Source organism: Falco peregrinus, chromosome Z (assembly GCF_023634155.1).
Source record: "Falco peregrinus isolate bFalPer1 chromosome Z, bFalPer1.pri, whole genome shotgun sequence".
Taxonomy (NCBI): domain Eukaryota; kingdom Metazoa; phylum Chordata; class Aves; order Falconiformes; family Falconidae; genus Falco; species Falco peregrinus.
Genome location: NC_073739.1, coordinates 8,296,103 through 8,315,128, shown reverse-complemented (window position 1 = coordinate 8,315,128; position 19,026 = coordinate 8,296,103).

Below are 19,026 nucleotides of genomic sequence, written 5' to 3'. Positions count from 1 at the left end.
CTCACAATCAATTCTCTTAACCATTATCAGTTGCACTTCCATTAACATAAGAGTGCCCAGGGCTCCTTCCATTTGCACCACTGTAAATCAGAAGCAAATCCACAGAATGAACAGAGTCAAGGCAACACACTTTTTATGAGAGCCTTGATCTTTATGTGAGCTTCCAGTCTCTAACTTCATTCTGGGATCATTCCCCTCGGCTTTATACTGTGGTTCATCCCCCTTGAAGGATGCAGCCCAGCATCACTGCTCTGTGAGGCCTCCCACTGTGGGTACCAGCAGCTCCAATGGATGAAGCCCATGGGAAAACCTTTCACCTTGTAGATAGCCAAGTGATCTCCTAGCGACTTTGGAAAGGCTCTGCTCCCACAGTGGTGTCTGACAACACTTCTGCTCCCCATCCCTGGGAAACAGCTAGGAACATGTTTGCATCCATGCTGAGAAACAGAGGGTGTTTAGTATGCAGAAAGCTTCCCGTCTTTTTTTTCTTTTTTCCTTTTTTTTTTTTTTTTTTTAATTAGAGAGCCGAAGAGCACTGTAACACTGAGCAGCTATTATGCCACAGCCTGTCAGCTGTAGTGCTGACAGGCGGGTGTCTGTGGGTTGCATCTTGGGTTTGCTGATAGAAACCTTGCACAAAGAATATCTCCTGCCTTCATCAGACCCTCTGAACCAACCTGCTGGCTCTGCAGACAGGGAACAAGGCTCAAGCCATGATTGCAAACCTCCAGTTCCTGCCAGGGAGCAAGGAGGACAGGAATCAAACCTTGGGGCTGATTTCTAATTGGTAAGACAATAAGACATTTAAAACAAGATAGCTGCAATTAGGATGAGAGGCACTACTGAGATCAAGAGAAATACATCTTCAAAAGAACAAGCTGGTACTTCTCCCAGGGGAAGCATACGGGGGGTGTGTGTGGGAGGTACCGAGGTACCTACTTGAAGGGGGCTAGCTGTATCAGTTACACAGAAAACTCATTATACAGCCAGAAATCTTCTCCTCCTTCGAGCTCACAATTGATTTCAAGAGAATCAGAGCTCACTGAAAAAATGTATTAGTATTATTAACCTGTTACATTGCTTAGCCATAATAACTGTTATTTTTCTCTTACCTTCATGTTGAGAACATAATTTTTAACTACTTCTATAATTTTCACGGATTCATGGAGGAGCATGGGGTCACTGCAACGTTTGAGAAGGACAAGACAATAGTTATTAATCTAACAGTGGAAGTTAATGGTCTGCCAGGCAGTTGCTTTCCTAGACCAGCAGTCCCAGTGGGGCTGCTCGTGGGGCGGTGGAGATTCTGGCCATGACCTCAGGTCATGTGAGTGCTTGCCATCCCTGGCTTGCTTCCTTCACCTGTGCCTTTCCTTTCAAAAAGTGATCAACCAGCTTGGAAAGGGAACAGCTCAGAGGTGCTGCTCACCCAGTGCTCACACCTAGGAACAGGGAGGGAGGACAAGAATTAACTATTTAGTCATGGCAGATGACAACTGAGATCAGGGCTATTAGCAAAATCTCTGGGACATAAGCTCTTCCCAAAAATCAGTACCAGAAGGTGTCCACCTCTAGCACAAAGCTCTTATCAGAAATCTCACTTCATTTTCCTTATTTCCTTCAGTGGCAATTTTAGTCTTCCATGTTTAGCACAGTCTGCAGGTTGCTGATGTCTATAATTTTCTGAAGCCACTTCAGTCGTAACACAGCTTGGATGTGACCTGTTCATCCACAGGAAGCTGGGAATGAAATTTCAAGCATTTGAAGAATACTGCTTCAGCATATGCTGAATGCAAAGCAGCTGACATTTTCCTAAAAGTTACTTACAAGCAGCAGTAATTATCTTATTTTCCCGAAATTTTATGAGTGGCGTCAATGCTTAAAAAAAATTCAAGACTATCTGGAGAAGAAGGTTTTGCTAGAAATGTCAAGCAGAGCTCAGAGCTGTAGATGTTAAGGTCACAAGAAAAAGGAGCACAGAAGCCGAATTCCTTCTGACAGCCTTCCTGGTACAGCAGTGCTGAGTGTCCTAGAAAGGCAGAGGTTTCCATTTCTAAAAATTAATTTAAACAAAAGCATCATGAGACTATCTTAGCAGCACAGTACAGCAGCAGCTATAGCACTTCCCTTGATCTCCCCAAAGCTCCAACTGGAAGAATTCAGGCCACTGCCTTTTGTATATTGTTTAAATTGAAACCCTCAAAACAAGCAGACAGCAAGTGTTTTGACATGAAAAACTTGCCTTCAGGGCTTCTGTTTTTTCACATGCAATTATTTTGTTTTCTTCCTTCCTACTTGTGCCTTGTTCTTGAGCCCTTGTTGATACAGCAGCACCAGATCTGCTCACAGACAAGAAGCCAGAGACCAGTCTTGACTCTCATCTTTTTCAGATTAAAAGGAAGAGAAAGAGAAGACATAACAGCATTGCCCAGACAGAGTATCACGACTCCTTTAAAAAGAAAAGCCAGGATCAAACACCCTGTTAATGTTAGAGAAGTGCAGCAAATAGGATGTGGGCTCCCAACTACACAGCTCTGCTCCAAGCAGACACCTAACCTGGTGCTGCTCTGGACCCTCATCACATGCGGGCAGCAGCCCGATGGCAGCCCCTGCGGCAGCCCCCCGGGAGGGGATGCTGGGTTACCGCAGGCAGGTGGGGGGGCACACACTGCTGAAAACCTGCCAGCACCCTTGCTGCTGAGTTCCTCGGGATGGGGAAAGGCATTTCTTTCCTCTCCTTGTGGCTCAGACCCACCCATGTGGGCAGCACCTGGAGCCACCCAAGGAAAAAATGAGCAGGATTGCTGTCAAAGTGACACAGCCATGACTTTTCCCGGTTTTAGATAACTGCTTTCATTTGTTAAAGAGACATAGACGTCTGGAGGGGTATATAAGCTGGGGGGGGATATATCATATTCAGTGTCACTTTTTTCCCCAAAATGGTGCTGACATGATCACAGAGATGGGACTTGACATATCCACAGTATTTTATCTCCTGCCCTCAATAAAACTTACAGAAGATTTTTAAGGAATCACAGAAATTAGGATGCAGATGTACTTAAATAGTAATTAAAACTGCATTTACGTTTGGCAAATTAATCCCCGTATTCATACCCTATGCGCCAGATAGTGTCTGTGGTGCCTGTGCATGTCTCCTTGCTGTGACACAGGGAAGAGGGTGCTCTAGTGACCATGGCCACCTCAAGCACAAGCTGACACAGATCTCTGACTTGCTCTCCCTTGGCAAGGAACTGTAGCAGTGAGCTACATTAACAGCTGTACAACATGTTATCATCCTCCTCCTTTGCCACTTTGCCTGCATTAACAGCACAGGGAACTTACAAATGCTCCCTGCCACATAAATATAAAGTCTGGCATTCCTTTCAGGCTCAGTTTAACCTGAGGCATTTGGCTTTGCCCTGCAGTGAGGCAGGGATCCATATCCCCCAGTGCCAGGAGAGATAACCCCCACCACGGGACTGGGCAGGTGGCCAGCCATGCCACAATGACTACCGCTGCAGTGGCAAGGCTTGCAAGGTTCTGTCCACTATCCACCTCTGCCACAAGGTGAAGTCACCTCAGGGTAAATGCAATAGTGTCAGCACAATTTATGCTGAAGAAATGGTGTAATAAATAGAAGTTCAGGATATATGCAAGCTTGCTGTATATCATGACAGATTTTGTGTCTTTATTTCAAATTTAACCCCTTAACACTTCAGTAGGTGCTAATACTTTCTTCATTCGAAGTAGAATTGAAGTAGAATTTGTTCCTGCTGTCATGGACATATGCTCACTTTTGTTTGGTGTCAGCAAAGTGCACTGCAGAGAGTGGCATTTGAAAGCTCTGAGCAATGATGATTGTTGTTTACCAGTAAACAGCCACCATCTCCTTCCGTCAGAGGGCAGAGATAACTTGCTCTAATAGGAAAAATTAAGAAAATTCTAAGTAACCTATTTCAGTGCTTGAAAACTGACTTCCAATGGATATGAGGAATGAAAAGTACTCTGGATTTTTTATGTTAACTCACTGGCTGGGTAGAGCACTGGCCTGACACTTGGGATGCCCAGCTCTTGTCTGCTTTGCTGCATGGTCCCTGCACCTCCCTGTTCCTCCAGTTGTCCTCTTCATGCAAAGGAAATAACAATTCTGTTCCAAAGTGTAGACCATAAGCTGGTGAATCATGCTGTATCAGTGCTAGATGCATTAAATTGCCATTGTCCCAAAGGAAATTATGTGAGACCATCAGAGTACATATTAAAAAAAATAAATACTGGGATTTCTTCTCATGATTTTCTTTGTGTCTACAAAATCAGAATATATCATTATTTTCTTCAGCTGACACATATCTGTGATTCTTGGCTTTCTTTCCAAACTAAAAGCTGACAAACTGATGTTAGAAATGGTGCGAGACCTCCAGTCTTAATAGATTTGGGGCTTTCTGTTTTTTCTTTCAACTTGCACACCAGTGCTTAGTCCCCTATCATTGCTTGCACAAGCCAAAAGGAGAGGTAGAAATGGAGATTGACAGCCTCTCCCACCCCTGCCTTTCCAAAGACCATCACCTGCCATGCATCTGCAGCCGATGAGGCACCCAGGGAGATGCACACTGTGGGGCATGGTACAGTTACTGCAACCACAGTGTGGGCATGAGAGCACCTGATGACTGTGGCACAGATAGACAAGATCCTAAGCTGCCTGTATGGAAACATTTATTACTCTGGGAACAGGATGGATGGGAGCAACCTGATAAAAAATCAAGATTCTGATTTAAAATCTCTTGAATTTCATCAGTAAAAGAAGGGAAGGGAAGGGAAGGGAAGGGAAGGGAAGGGAAGGGAAGGGAAGGGAAGGGAAGGGAAGGGAAGGGAAGGGAAGGGAAGGGAAGGGAAGGGAAGGGAAGGGAAGGGAGAGCACAGGCTGAGGAGCAGTCATGCAAATGCCCCAAAAATCCAGAACAGAAAATGGGTGCTGGGAGGGCAGCAAGGCTGAGGAATTGCAGCAGAGACCATCTCCGAACTGCTAAAGCAGCAGCATGGAGAATCCCACAGAGCTCATTTGAAAAATACCAGGTGGCTGACACCCTGCTTGATTGCTTGAATATGTCTGACACTTCCTTTTTTTTTTCTTTTTTTTTTTTTTTTTTTAAAGCTCAGAAAAAGGTGTCAGCCCAGAAAGCCCTGCTCAGGGAAATGGTTGTAAAGCTGTCTTCTCTCTCTTGTCTGACTTTTGTTTTGAGATTTTCTCTAAGAACTGTTTATTCTGAGAAATACAATAATAAAATGAATGACAGGGTCACTTTGAATTCAGCAGTGTCTTTCAGCCGCCCCCTCTTGTCTCTGAAATCAGTTGGGTAGGTGATACATGCACTGCTATAGTGCAAACAAACATCTGTTCCAGTGGGTGTGTGCTTACTCACTCCAACATGTTCTTGAATCTAATTGGGAATTTCCAGGCATATATTGCTCATGCTCTTTCCAAAATAACTTTTGTAAGTATAAAGTGTATGAATTAATCATCCTTTTTAATCTAGCAAAAGCTGTGCTATATATGCTCAATCACGAGATATTTATTTCTGTCATGGGTATTCAGGATGGAGTATTTTTGTATTTTCTTTTTTTTTTCCCCACAAGTGCCAAAAGGAATTTCCAGCTTAAAGAAGTAAAGCAGTTGATTTTTGCACAGATTGGCAGTCAGCAGTACAGAGAAAATTTAGCAGAATGGTTGTCCTCGGGAGTGAGTAGACCAGGGCTGTTTCTATTTGGTTGGGTTAGTCCAGAGCTTCACACAACACCAAAGCACGCAAATACAATAATGCAAGTGTCCTGCAGCTCAGAGTTTGGACTACCTGGTAATTGTCAGACCATGCAGGCACCAGCCGCGGTGCTGGGATGCCATTGACCATTTTGGTCATGCTGTTGGCCATGCTGGGCCATGCAGATGGCCGTGTTGGTATGGATTTTGGCAGGTCATTTAAGACAGGTCCACAGTGCAGAGTGCAGTGCAGGCAGCCATGGGTAAGGATGACCCAGGTAAGCACATGTGGTACAGCCAGTGCCATCTGAACATCCCTGCCCTCAGCCATTGTTGATGCACACCTTACCAGCAGGGTTTCTGAGCACTGGGTGAGTGTGCCTGTTTGGTTCTTGTTCCAGATCTGTGCCTGGGCAGCAGCCAAATTGCCAGAGGGAAGTCAGCGTTGCCATCTGACTAATGTCAGAGGTCCTCCAAGCCCACTGTGGGAACCAGGGGTGTATATCTCAGCCCACTGACATGGACACAGGTTCATATGCACTGACTGCTCTGCATGGGATGAGAGGGAAAAAGCACACAAGAAACCACCCAATTTCAGAATTGCAGTGGCGTGTAAGAAATACAGCTTTGCCAGTAAAGGAGACACCACTAAATCTACTGGGGGTATTGGTAAACACACCTGACAAGCATGTCGAGCTGATCTGAATAGGGCACCTCCACCAGACCCACTGCAAGGAGAAAGGATGAGCCACCAAGAAAGAGCCCCACTCCTCTGCATGACCCTTTCCAGGCACATACAAGGCATCGCAAGCCCTCCTGGTCTTTTGCAGCTACAAGGCAGGAGACTGATCATTCACCAAGTCCTTCCTACTAAATATGATGAAATTAGAAGCATGTAAAAGAAGATTTTATTTCTTTTTTTTTTTCCCTTCACATGGAGAGTAAGCTTTTAAGGGGTTCTTGCAACAGTGAACACAAGGAATTTTTTACAATACAGAATTTCAGAAAAAGTTTCAGTTGCTGTGATTTGACTGGAAAAGAAATCTGTACAGATACTGGCAGAGTAGTTGAAGGAATCTCTGCTTAAAATTCAGTCTGTTTCACTCATTATTCAGAGCTGATCATTTCAGAGTGGAAACTGTCTTCATAGGTTCATCAAAATGGTAACTTTTAGTCAAACTTTTTATGTGATATATTTTAGAATACAGTCAAATACAAAACACTAGTCACAAAGTCATGTCATATTTTTACTGAATAAAACCATTAAAAAAGAAAAGGTTACAAGAAAGTAAAATGTCTACAGCAATTCAAAGATGAACTGGTATGGCTTGCCTTCTTTATTGATTTTGCTTTCTGCTTAGCAACAGGATTTCATGCTGGTTGTATAAAAATACAGAGAAACCTGCAAATATTCTCTTGCTGTTGCAAAAACACCCAACAAAATTATTTAGGATAACCTGATCTAGAAATGTTGCTGGTATTAATCTTACATGGAATTGTTACTAGCTTGGAAGATTTGAACAATAAAATACAAGCTAAAGTATTTGATCGATGGGGGAATAAATGGAAGCATTTGCTTGCATCTGAAAAAAGCTTTGTCTTTAGTTTGATTAAATAAATCTTTATATGGAGTCCTGTTCAAGCATATCACAGGCAACAGAAGACAGAAGTCAAAGATGGGTTGATCCATGTAAGAAGCTGCACCGGTGAGACCCACCATCGCCACAGCAGATGTGTTGTCTCAACATTGCTATGGCAGGAAACTCACGCCACCACCACAGTGAATGATCTATCTATACGTTGTTAAGGCAGGAAGGTAACACCACTGCCACAGCAGAGATTTACCTCTACATTGTTAAAGGAGCAAACCGACTGATGCCATGGAGCAACGGGGGAGGGTGATCCTGCAAAACTCAACCAAACCCCTGTGCATGTGCACAGCCCTGGGGTCAGGGGGAACAAGGTGCCCAAAGGCCCCTGAGGAATGTTGGGCACATACACCATTGCCGGGTGGAAGGTGTGGTTAAGCAGAACAGCTTGTAACAGCTCTAAAAAAACGGAACCAACTAACATTGAACAGAATGTTCCCCTGCCAGACTTGGAAATGAATTGGACTGTTGGGACGCCGCAGCTCTGGGGTGGTAGCTACTGCTGTGAACTCTTTCATTCTTTCCTCTTTCTTTCCTTCCTTTCTCTCTTTATCTCTCACTCTCTCTCTCTTTGCATCCACAGATTTCTTGTTGGGCAAATAAAGTTCCTTGGCTTTTGACTCCATTTTGAGTCTCCATTCTATTCCCAAGAACACAAACAGAACCACGCTCCGGTCTCGGACCAGCATGTGACAATGCAAAGCAGCTTAGAAAAGTGGGCTGTCTGTAATGGTATATTTCAGAGAAGAGTTTATTAAACATTATATAAAACTTCAAGATAAAACAAGTACTTCTATTTATGTAGTTCTACGCAACTTCCCAGCAATGTTATGGTGGCATACCTTTTGGCCTAGGTTATTCTGATTATAAATGACACCCAATCTGATGGCTGTCACAGGACTACTGAAGCATTTATTCAAGATGATTGGCCTGAAGTTTCAAATGCATTTGCTTTGATTTTGCTAACCTTTTATGTCTCCTTTCTAATGATACTCAACTGAGTGTATTCCCCAGAAAGCACATTTTTGCCTGTGGCTAGACACCATCTTCCTGGAGGATGCTTAATGTTTTCAGCTGTCACAGGAATTAAGTTTAGCTTGTTGGAGGCTGAATTTTCATTGCTTACATGATCAGCCTTATTTGGCCCACATGGTCCTCTGCCCTGTCTCCCCCACCCCATGGCACTGTGCTCTGTCTGAAATGTCTTTTCGTAGAGGAGACGCTGGAACATTGCTCTTCCCTGGACCCAGCAGAGGTAGCTAGGGAAATCACAACATGCTTTTGTATGGAGAAGCAAGAAATTTCTGTGATTGATGGCATGAGAAAGGTGAGTTAGGGAAGATTGCTTGTAAGACATACACCCTTCTCCTTCTTTTGTGGCTTCCCCCAAATAAAGATGAGTGTAAATCATGCAGTGACATTTGAAGCTGATATATTTACAAATGACAAAGGAAATAGCTCTTCAGGTAACTGGCAGCCACCTTATGGCATTTAATAGCAAAAAAGAAAGTCACAGAGCTGGGCTCTGGTTACATGCTCAATTCAGTACTCCTGATGTGTGTGCCTAGGAGTGGTTTGAGTGGTTTTCCTGCCTGTTTAAAGAATGTAGCACCTCCCTCAGTGCCCCACCAGCCCTGCTCTTTGCTCCTTGGATAACTACTGCTTCTGCATTGCTTGCAGGAATCAGCTCTCTCATATGCCAGCATGCAATGCTGAGACAGTAAAGCTGGGGAAGGGTTCTTGTACCTCTCCTTGGCTTCCCTTTATTTAGCAGCAAATGTTAAAATTCAACATGTACAATACTTTTATGGTCATTTATATATGGTGGCATATGGTAGTGGGCTGACCCTGGCCAGCAGCCAAGCGTCCACCCTGCCTTTCACATGCTCTCCTTTCCTGGGGAATGGGTAGAAAAAATCCAAAGAAAGGAGAAAAGACTTGTGGGTTAAGATAATTGTGTTTAACAAGGAAAGCAAAAGCTGCACACATAAGCAAAGCAAAATAAAGAATTCATTCACCAGATCCCATCAGCAGGCAGATGTCCAGCTGCTTCGTAGGAAGCGGAGCCTAAGCTTGTTTAATGGCCACTTGCGAAGACAAATGCCATAATCACTGATGTCTCCTCTTCCTCCTCCTTTCCCTGAGCTTTTATAGCTGAGCATGACATCACATGGCGTGGGATATCCCTCTGGCCAGCCAGAATATCTCCATGTCCCCTCCCAACCTCCACCCCACCCATAAGCCTCCTTGCTCTGAGGGAGAGTGAAGGACGTGGAGTCTTTCAGTGCCATGTGAGCAACAGCCAAAACACCGCGTGTTACCAACACTGGTTTATCCAGGAATGTGAAGTACAGCACCAGATGAGTACATATGAAGTACAGCTATGAGGAAAGTGACCTCCACCCCAGCCAGATCCAATAATGGCACCAAAAAGACTGTGGTGGGTTGCCCTTGGTTGGCAGCTAGATGCCAACCCAGCCCCTCTCTTGCTCCTCTTCCTCAGTGGGGCAGGGGAGAAATGAGATGGAAATGTTTGTGGGTCGATAGGGATATTGCTTACTGTTTACCATCATGAGCAAGATGGACATGACTGGATGAAAATTAATTTAACATTACCAACTAGAAATGAAGAACGGTTAGAAATAAACATGAAAGCTAAAACCGTCTCCCCCTTTACGCTGGGCTCTACTTCACACCTCCCTTCCTGACTCCTCTACCTCCTCCCACCAGAGCGTTGCAGGGCGGTGAGGAATGGGGATTGTGGTCAGTTCATTGCATGCCCTCTGACACTCCTTTCTCCTCACACTTTTCTCCTGCTCTGGCATGGGTCCCTCCCCTGGGCTGCTGTTCTCTAGCTGTGCCAGTGTGCATCTTCTGCATGGGCCACAAATTCCAGGTGAGAACCAGCCACCACATGGGTGCCTCCTGCCACACCAAAATACGCCCCATACCAAAATCAACTCTGCACTGACAAAGGTGGACAACTTACATGCACAATGAAACTCCACCACCTGACGCCTCACAACATTACAACAACAAAGGATTTCCCACAATTATTCCACTCTGGTGATGTCCAGTCCAAGTTTTGTCCACTACCTCTCCCAATTGCTGTCTTTATATTAAATTCCTGATCAGACTCTTCCTCCTTCTGACTAGAGGGAAAGGAAGAATCAGGTGTACCCAAGTGACATCCTCTGGTTCTTCCTGCTGACTAGGGGTAGGATATGAGGAAGTGAGGTGGCAAAGGCACCTCTAAGCTGGAAGCCCACAAACACTGAGGATGAAGACAGCTGCTCAGAAGGGATCACATCTTCCTTACTAATCGATGATATGGATCCATTCATCTCCATACCCAGTGCTTCTTTGTGACTACCAGGGTGATGACTGTGATTGAGAGTTGGGTCGCTCTCTCACCCTTGGCAACCTCTGAGGTGGTCCCTGTCTTAACCATGCTCCTCCAATGGTACTGAATGGAGGCACGACTGGCCCAGGCCAAGTCCCAGAAGGCTGGTAAGAGGTGTGGGTCTTCCTGAGGTCTGCAAGGCTGAGGCAGCTCCGTTGGTATGCTTAATCACAGGGTGGTGGGTTTAAGCGCCATGGAGGTGAGGAGGACATATTTTGCTTCTTATCTTTGCTTCTTCCCATCCTTCTCTATTTTCAATCAGCCATAAATTACTGCTCATTACATTGATTTAGTTAAATTAAATTGATTTTCCCCAAGTCATATCTGTTTTGCCTGTGACAGCAATTGGCAAGTGATCTCCCTGTCCTTACCTTGACCCATAAGCAGCTGCACCTTATCTCTCCCCCAACCCTGTTGAGGAGGAGGAGTGAGAGAGCAGCTGGGTGGGTGCCTGGCAGCTAGCCAGGTCAACCCAGCACATATATGAAGATATTCAATAAATTAGTAACCTTAATACTTTTTTTTTATTTACGGTAATATCTTGAGTTTGGTATTTTTACATTTCCTGCAGTGCAGAAAGTTTTTGAAAAAGCCCACTAAAAATCCTCTGGGGAAAGAATTCATCAGTATAACAGATGCAGAGCCTAGCACAGCAAGATCCAGGTGTCTTTAGCAGGCTGAGTATGTATACAAGGTAAGAGAAACATGTTACTTGGCATTCCCTTCTGAGATCTGCAGAAGTCTCTAGTGAGCAGACAGTGCGTTCCCACGCTGCATGGAGGCAGGCAGATGGACCTGTTATCGGACAGTGTTAGATGGACGGGGTGTACGCCTCTACAAATCCACTGTGGAAATCCTCTGATTTTTACCGCTGCAACTTTGAAGCACTTTCTAAAATGTGCACCCTATCCCTAAAAACTGTATTTGCTTTGGCTACAACACCGCTCAGCACTAGTAAAATTGCTTCCAATAATGTGCATAACATGCATGTACAGAAGGGCTGGCTCTGTATTTGAACGGCATCTTTGGTCAGGGGTGAGTGATTTCCTTTGAAATGCCATTGCTTTATCATAGCTGAACCTTGGCTCAAAGAGTATTTAGAAACTCTTTTCCAGCTGTCAGTAGCTCAAACACTTCCACTTTTCAAGCTGGATTTTAATCATTTTATATAAATGAGAACTTGAGTTATTAGATGGAAGTACACATGTAAACCTCAAAAGCATCCAAAAGCACAACGTGTGGCTGGGTGTCACTTGGCAGTGCAGGACGTACAGCACAGACACCTGAAATACTGCTCTGAGGAGGAGCAAAGTGCAGCCACCAGCCTTCCCTATCCATAGCCTGATGCTGCTTTGGCTGTATTGGTCAAACCAACATGGGGACATTTTAATTTCAGTTTAAGAGCGGTTAGAGTTAAAATTTATTTTTGAATTTTCATTTTGAGCTCTTCATTGACCTAACGCAAGACAAAGTTAAGCATTTTAAACTGAAACAAGGATGAGATGAATTTTCCCATTTGAAGAAATCTGACTGATTTCAGGCAAGTTTCACAGAGTAGGCGCATCTCCTGGAGAGGTGAACTCGGACACTGAGGTGGCCTCAGAAGGGCAGCGGGGTACCGTCCCACCTGATCAGGTGAAGCACAAAGAAATGCCCTGGGAAGATGGAGGTGAAAGCCACACGCTTTCACACACCTGCTGTTCACCTGCGCTTGGGGTAACAACCTGAAGGAATATGGTTGGTGGCAGGCACTGCTCTCCTCTCCATGACAGGCTGACCATCTAATGTCAGGCATAAAAAGGGTGGCCAAGCAGTGGAACAGGCTGCCCAGGGAGGTGGTGGAGTCACCATCCCTGGAGGAGCGTAAAAGACCTGTAGATGTGACACTTAGGGACATGGTTTAGTGGTGGGCTTGGCAGTGCTGGGTTAATTGTTGGACTCGATGATATTAAGCATCTTTGACAAATTAAACAATTCTATAGGGCTATTCTGTTCTTTTCCCTCACATGTGTACGTTATGGGCCCAGCACTGACTTTGTTAGGAAGCACTTGTAATTTGGTTTCTCACAATTTTGTTCACTAAGACCACCTTTTCTTCACACAAGAAAACTTTCCTGGAATTTTAACCTAAAATCATAATTTATTGTCACTTTTTGTTACTTACTCATAAGCTCTAAAAAACAAGAAAGAGAGAAGGAATAGACAGGTTTTTTATATAGCCCTTTATATAGCTCTGAGTGCGGTTTAATCTGTTTACCCATGTATTTTTACTCTCCTCTCATGCATTCATGCTCTGTTCTTTCCGGTCTTTTCTCTTTTTCATCACACTTGAACATGAAGAGGAAGAACACTGTATAAGAGCCATTTAAAAATAATTAATTATTGTACTTAGTCTTCTAAAAAGACTTTCACAAAACCGCCCCCTTTAAATTAAATGTGTAACAAAAATAGCAATTTTGAATTCTCAGAAGTGTTTTCATCAACGCTAAGTATTATTTATACTGTTATTAAAATATGTCAACAATTTATGAATTTATTGGTCCTCGCTTAGGGATTTATTGAAAAGCTTGCAAGTGAGGACAATAAAGCCCTTCACTGTGAGTAAAATGCTATTAAAAGTATAACCCAAGGATGCTGAATTTAAAAGTGCTGGGGTTTATATCTACATAGCTGAAGTTGATAAAACGTTCCCCTTAAAATACGACCCTATTTTGATCACCCCTGCTATCTGGATCACAAACAAACAGGATATGAACTTGCAACTGTGCCTCTTTCTATTGCCAGCAGTAAAATACTTTGAGGGGACTTTGCCTCTTCCAAACAATGACATTATTGCTGTTTTTCTGGGGGTTTCCGCCTCTCCTACAGCCTTGCCTATGCTTTTTGCTTGAATTAGTTTCAGCCATAGAGTAAACAGAATTAGCCAGGTTGCTACAAATGGACGGTTGTTCACCAACTGCTTCCTGCTTGCCTGAGAGCGTGCAGCGGGTAATGCCTGGTGTCATTAGGCCCCTATTTAACCACACGTATGGCTGGGAGGGCATGTTTGTGTTTCATTTATACAGATATGATTAGCTGTTCTCAGTGTTCGTCTGCCGTAAAACTGAAAATGTGTCATGCGCTATTACCCAAGCAAATGTAATGCCCCCAAATAAACATGTCCCACTAGTATGCAGGCAGTAATTGATGGAAAAACAGGTGTTTCCCATACTCCGTGTGATTGCCTACACATATGGCTTCTTTTATACTATCCTTCAATTACTTTGTAGTGTTGGCTCCTGCAGAAAAAGAAATAGTGGTACTGAAAAAGAGTGGGTTTCAAGAGTGTTCTTTGGTCCACAGCCAAATTAAATATAAGCAGCAAAGCCCTTTTTAGTATTTAAATAATTAAACCACAGCAGCTACCACATCCACTTTAGCCATCAAACTGCGTTTCCAGCTACTCTCATTTTGAAATGTGGCACTCTGACTTAGCAAATTAAAGCCACATGTAACACAAATTCCCATTTGAATGGTGTTAACATTCTCAAATTGGACCATTCAAATAGAATCTGTACAATAATACCAACACCTGTGTAACTGGGTGGTTTTATACTTTGCAGCCTGAAGTTCTATCTCACAAAAGCATTCAGCTCCCAACAGCTGCATACGATCTATTGATCTTGCAGTGTTAATAATGGGTAGATTTTATAGTGAGGTGCAGGCAGAAATATCAGCCATTGCTTGACACAACAGGTTTTCTGCATTCTAGATGAATGCACTTGGAGGAGAAATAAAAGAAGGAGCAAGGCGCTGCTCCTCACAGATGATAGCACAGGGCAGTTCCTCAGTGGTCAGGGTGGAAGTCGGAGGTATTCTGCAAAACTGGCAGCAAGCCTGGCCTGCGAGCTGCTCCGTACATGCCCAGCAGGCAGAACAGCCCAAAAGCCGCCCTCAGACTGTGAGCACTAGCGACACGCAGTAGCCAAAACACTTAGTCAGGGACTGGGTTGATCTCTGATCCTCGTGCACTGATCTCTTCCCCCAAACCAGTGCCTCTGTCTCTGCATCACTACTTCCTTCATAGCAAGGCTTTCAGCGGACAGGTCTCTGCTTCAGCCGTCTGTGGCGGTGGAAGATCCCTCGCACCAATACTTGGTCTCATCTTTCTCTAAGCCAGCAGCAGAGTGCAGGGATGCAGTAACACGTTCAGGACGTGTTCCTTCTGCCTATTCTGGGTTCCCACAGTAAGGGTTTACTATTTACCCACCAAGAATGACCAATGATCTAAACCTAGTTGAGGTTACATGTCAAAAGTAAGCTCTGTGGGTGAGAAAAAATGCTTAGTTTAATTTTGCAAAATCAAATGGGTTGACTTCCTGAAGTGACGTAAGAGATGGATTTGCTTTCTGGCTTTTACCTTGCAACTGATTCAAAACAGAATGTCATTATGTAATACTCTTCTTCACCAAAAATATTATATCAAAATAGTAAGATAATAAAATTATGGCATTGCCCTGAAGCCTTTTGATTTTTTCCGCAGATAAACTTAATTCTTTCACCTGTCTTCAGTTTTCCTTATGCTCTGTTGCTGTTTATCCCTGCTCTATCATTATCTGCCATGGCAAGAAAGACAATTGCCTCCTCTCCTACAAGATGCACAAAGGTGAAGGAATGCAACTTTATCTGTTTATAGGTTCCTGAGGTGCCTTCATTTCAAAGACAACTTTCTCACTTCACCAGTTGCAGGGTTTCACGCCTATGCTTCCCACCTTGTAATCAATACAGTTCTCACAATACAGGCTGCCCTTCAGAGGTGGTGAAGCTCTTGAACACCCCAGCATGGCAAATTTTGTCTGACTGCATGGTTCTGACCCATGGGACAGGTTTGTGGCCAGTGTGGACACGATGGAGCCACATTGTACCAGCTGCGGAGAGCAATTCCCAGGTCAGCCTCAGCCCTGCTGCTCCTTCTGGGCCCTTTTTCCAGTACAGACCCCTCTGCACCACCATGACCTGCAGCAGTCAGCAGCAGGTGTCCAGAGCAATGCCACAGCAGCCAAGCCAAGATCTGGGTGCAAAAATAGGTACTTAAGCCTTGAATAAGAATGGCTAAGTTTAAGTGTGCTAGCCCTACTGGTGAGCAAGGAAATAGGGTGTTGTGTGTAAGTGCTTGGCTTTTCAAAACCCATCCATCTCCCTTTTTCACGGACATCTCTTTGAAGGATCAGAAATGCCGGCAAAAGACATAGTTATGGCCTAAATCCTTTACATGCCTTTTGACAACAAGGAAGAAAAGCCCCATCTTCTTTTTTCTTAAGCATGAGAGTGCTGGAACTTTGCCTTTGGCTGTAAGGGGAGTAAGTTTTCACATGGGGTGTGTAAGGACATTTCCAATCTGACTTTTCACCCAGGAGCAAGTTACCAAACATGAACAGTGAGTTCTTCAATATAGCCCTGTGAGCTAAGCATGCTACAGGGGACACATCCAGAACAAACACAAGTGAAGATACATACTTAGACTTGCTGAAGCAATACCACATTAAAGATTCCTGTCCCATGGGTTCTTATTTTGACTTCATTTATGCTGTTGTAATATACTTGTCTTATTAAAAAAAAAGTTTTAGTGGAATTACTGCTGGTACACCCTTGTTAGGTCAAAATGAAGGACTGAGGGGTTTCATTAGCAGCTCTCCTGCAACCGGTCCCTACTGTTCTTTCTTTGGATTTCATACTTGGTACAACACACTGTATTAATGGATATCTTACCTATATGCAAGGAAACGTTTTGCACTGGGTCTGTAAGAAGACACTTCAGCTTGGGAAATGATTCCCACTCAGCTATCACGTCCTGAAAAAAACCCTCAAGAGCTGCTTCACTAACAATTCTCCACCAGATGCAAAGAGGTCCTTATCAGAATGTAGATCCCCTAGAAGCACATCTACCTTGAATAGCATGTTAAACTGAAGTTATACAGTAGACATAATGTTTTTATAATTGGTCTTGTGTTTGTTTCTGATTTTACACTCAGGCAGAGTATCATTGGGTGCACTAGGGGCTAGATAAATCTTTCACTGATACACAACAAACCTAAATTGTTTATGGAGCATGAAACTATTATCTTTGACTCCACCTGATGCTGCTGAGCAAGCTGTTCCTTTTTATTGTGCTAATATTAGATGGGAATGTAGTGGGTTGGACAGCATCCTTCCTTAATGGGTGGGATAACGAAGTCTGTGTAGCACATAGCTCATTCTCTAGCACAGCTCAGGACTCTGCACACAGCCTGTCTTAACTGAAGTCCTGCACAGAAGGATATCCCAATAAATAAGCACATGTGAATGAATGAATGGTATAGAGAAGAGTACGGAGATTTTCAAAACACTCTTAGGGAGGGAGATGTTCTAAACCACTGCTTAAGACTTGGGAATATAAATTGTCATTATATGTACATACAGCTCTCATTTAATTTCTCTATGCAGATAATGTTTCTGCACAGTTGCATAATACCACATCTGAAATTCAAGCCAAGTTGCAGTCTCAGTGATGGGAAACAAGCGGTAAAAGCCCTTTGTGCTTTGAGTAGAACAGTAGTGGTAAACCTGACCCAGGAAAAACCCATGTGGACCCAGCGACTGTTTGGCAAGACAACCACATTTTAAAGAAAGCCTCAGAAATGTTTCTAAAAATGGAACATAGGGATGTTTAAGGCATCTGTCCAGGAAAGCGAAGAAAATACATTTTTTTGGCAGCGAACACTGAGAAAATCACGCAGCAAATACAGTAAATTGAAATGAACAGAAAACACATGTCCTAGTTGCTGGCTTGACTTTTGACAAACCCTGTTGTTACACCATGCTGCAGAAAGTGAGCGTGGGTGAATACCAGGATAGCACTGTGGTGTAATTTTATCGGTATTCTATTCTATATCAATATCTATTGATAATCTATTTGCATTTCCAGTATACTTACTACATTGTCATCCCTTCCCTTGATCCATCCAGACCCCTGTTATTTTTGGCCCCTGCACCTGCCATAGCCAGTACTCCAGCCACAGTGGTTACAGTCCCCTGACGCCTGTGAGAACACACAGGTCCATGGAGGCTCTTGGACCATACCCATCCTGGCACAATGGTGCCCGGGGCTGAGATTTCAGGCACTAAAATGCTGGCCTTTTACAGTGTTTTCCACTCCTCACTGTTTTGTATTCATGCTTTCCATTATCTCCCCATTTTAGAAGCCAATGAAGAGCAGGGCAGGCATATCTGTCACTCCGTAATAAACAGGAGAAGGAAAGCAGTACTGAAGCGCAGCTCTAACACCTAAAAGCAACTTACTAAAATTTCCATTTTGAAAGTTGGAAGAATCAAGCAGTGACATCCAGTTAACTGTAAACTGAAGCTGCTAAAAAGTTCCTTTCCAGAGGCAGAGGCAAGAGCATTTAGGGAACATTAGGAGATTTTTAGGGGCATTTTCTGACACATGGGGAAAGACAATGAAATGGTGATAGGAAAGTGAAATGAAACAGAATGCACTAAATAAAACAGAAGGAGCTGGGGAAATGCAGATGCAAAAGGAAAATATGGAAATAAGTGAGCATTTCACAAACTGCAGCATTTGCTGAGGAAATGCAATGTGCAGACCACTGGATGCGATTAAAAAAAAAAAAAAAAGAGAGAATTTGAAATTATTTTAAAATGAGTAATTGTACTTCAGGATAAAGATACTTGTTATATCATCGGACTGGGTAGCAGTGCCAATTAATGCAGCATACCTATGGTGTGTCGGAAGTATCAGGGGATGATGCACATTAATGAAGCATTACCGTGCAGTAGGTCCTGGGTTATTAGTTTAATTGAAAAAAATGTTTTATTCGCCCAGCTCTCCCCAAGCACCGAGGCAGGGAGGTGAGCGCTGCTCCTCCCGGCGCCACGTCGGGGCTCGGGTTGAGAACATCCACCCGCGAAGGGGTCGGGTGGGTGGGAGAGGGCAAGGTCTGTGCTCCCGCCGCACCTCCGGCTCGGGGGGCACCGTACCGGCTGCCTCCAGCGCTGACAACCGTGACAGGGCACGGAGCGAACCCCCGCAGCCCTGCGCTCTCTGCCCACGGGAGACCCACAGCCCCGCGACCACCGTCCCGGGGGGGACACACGGGCACGACACGCACGCACGCGCGCACACACACGCACGAGGTCCGCGAACTTACCGCCGCTCCCGTCCCCCGGGGCCGCCCGGGCACCGC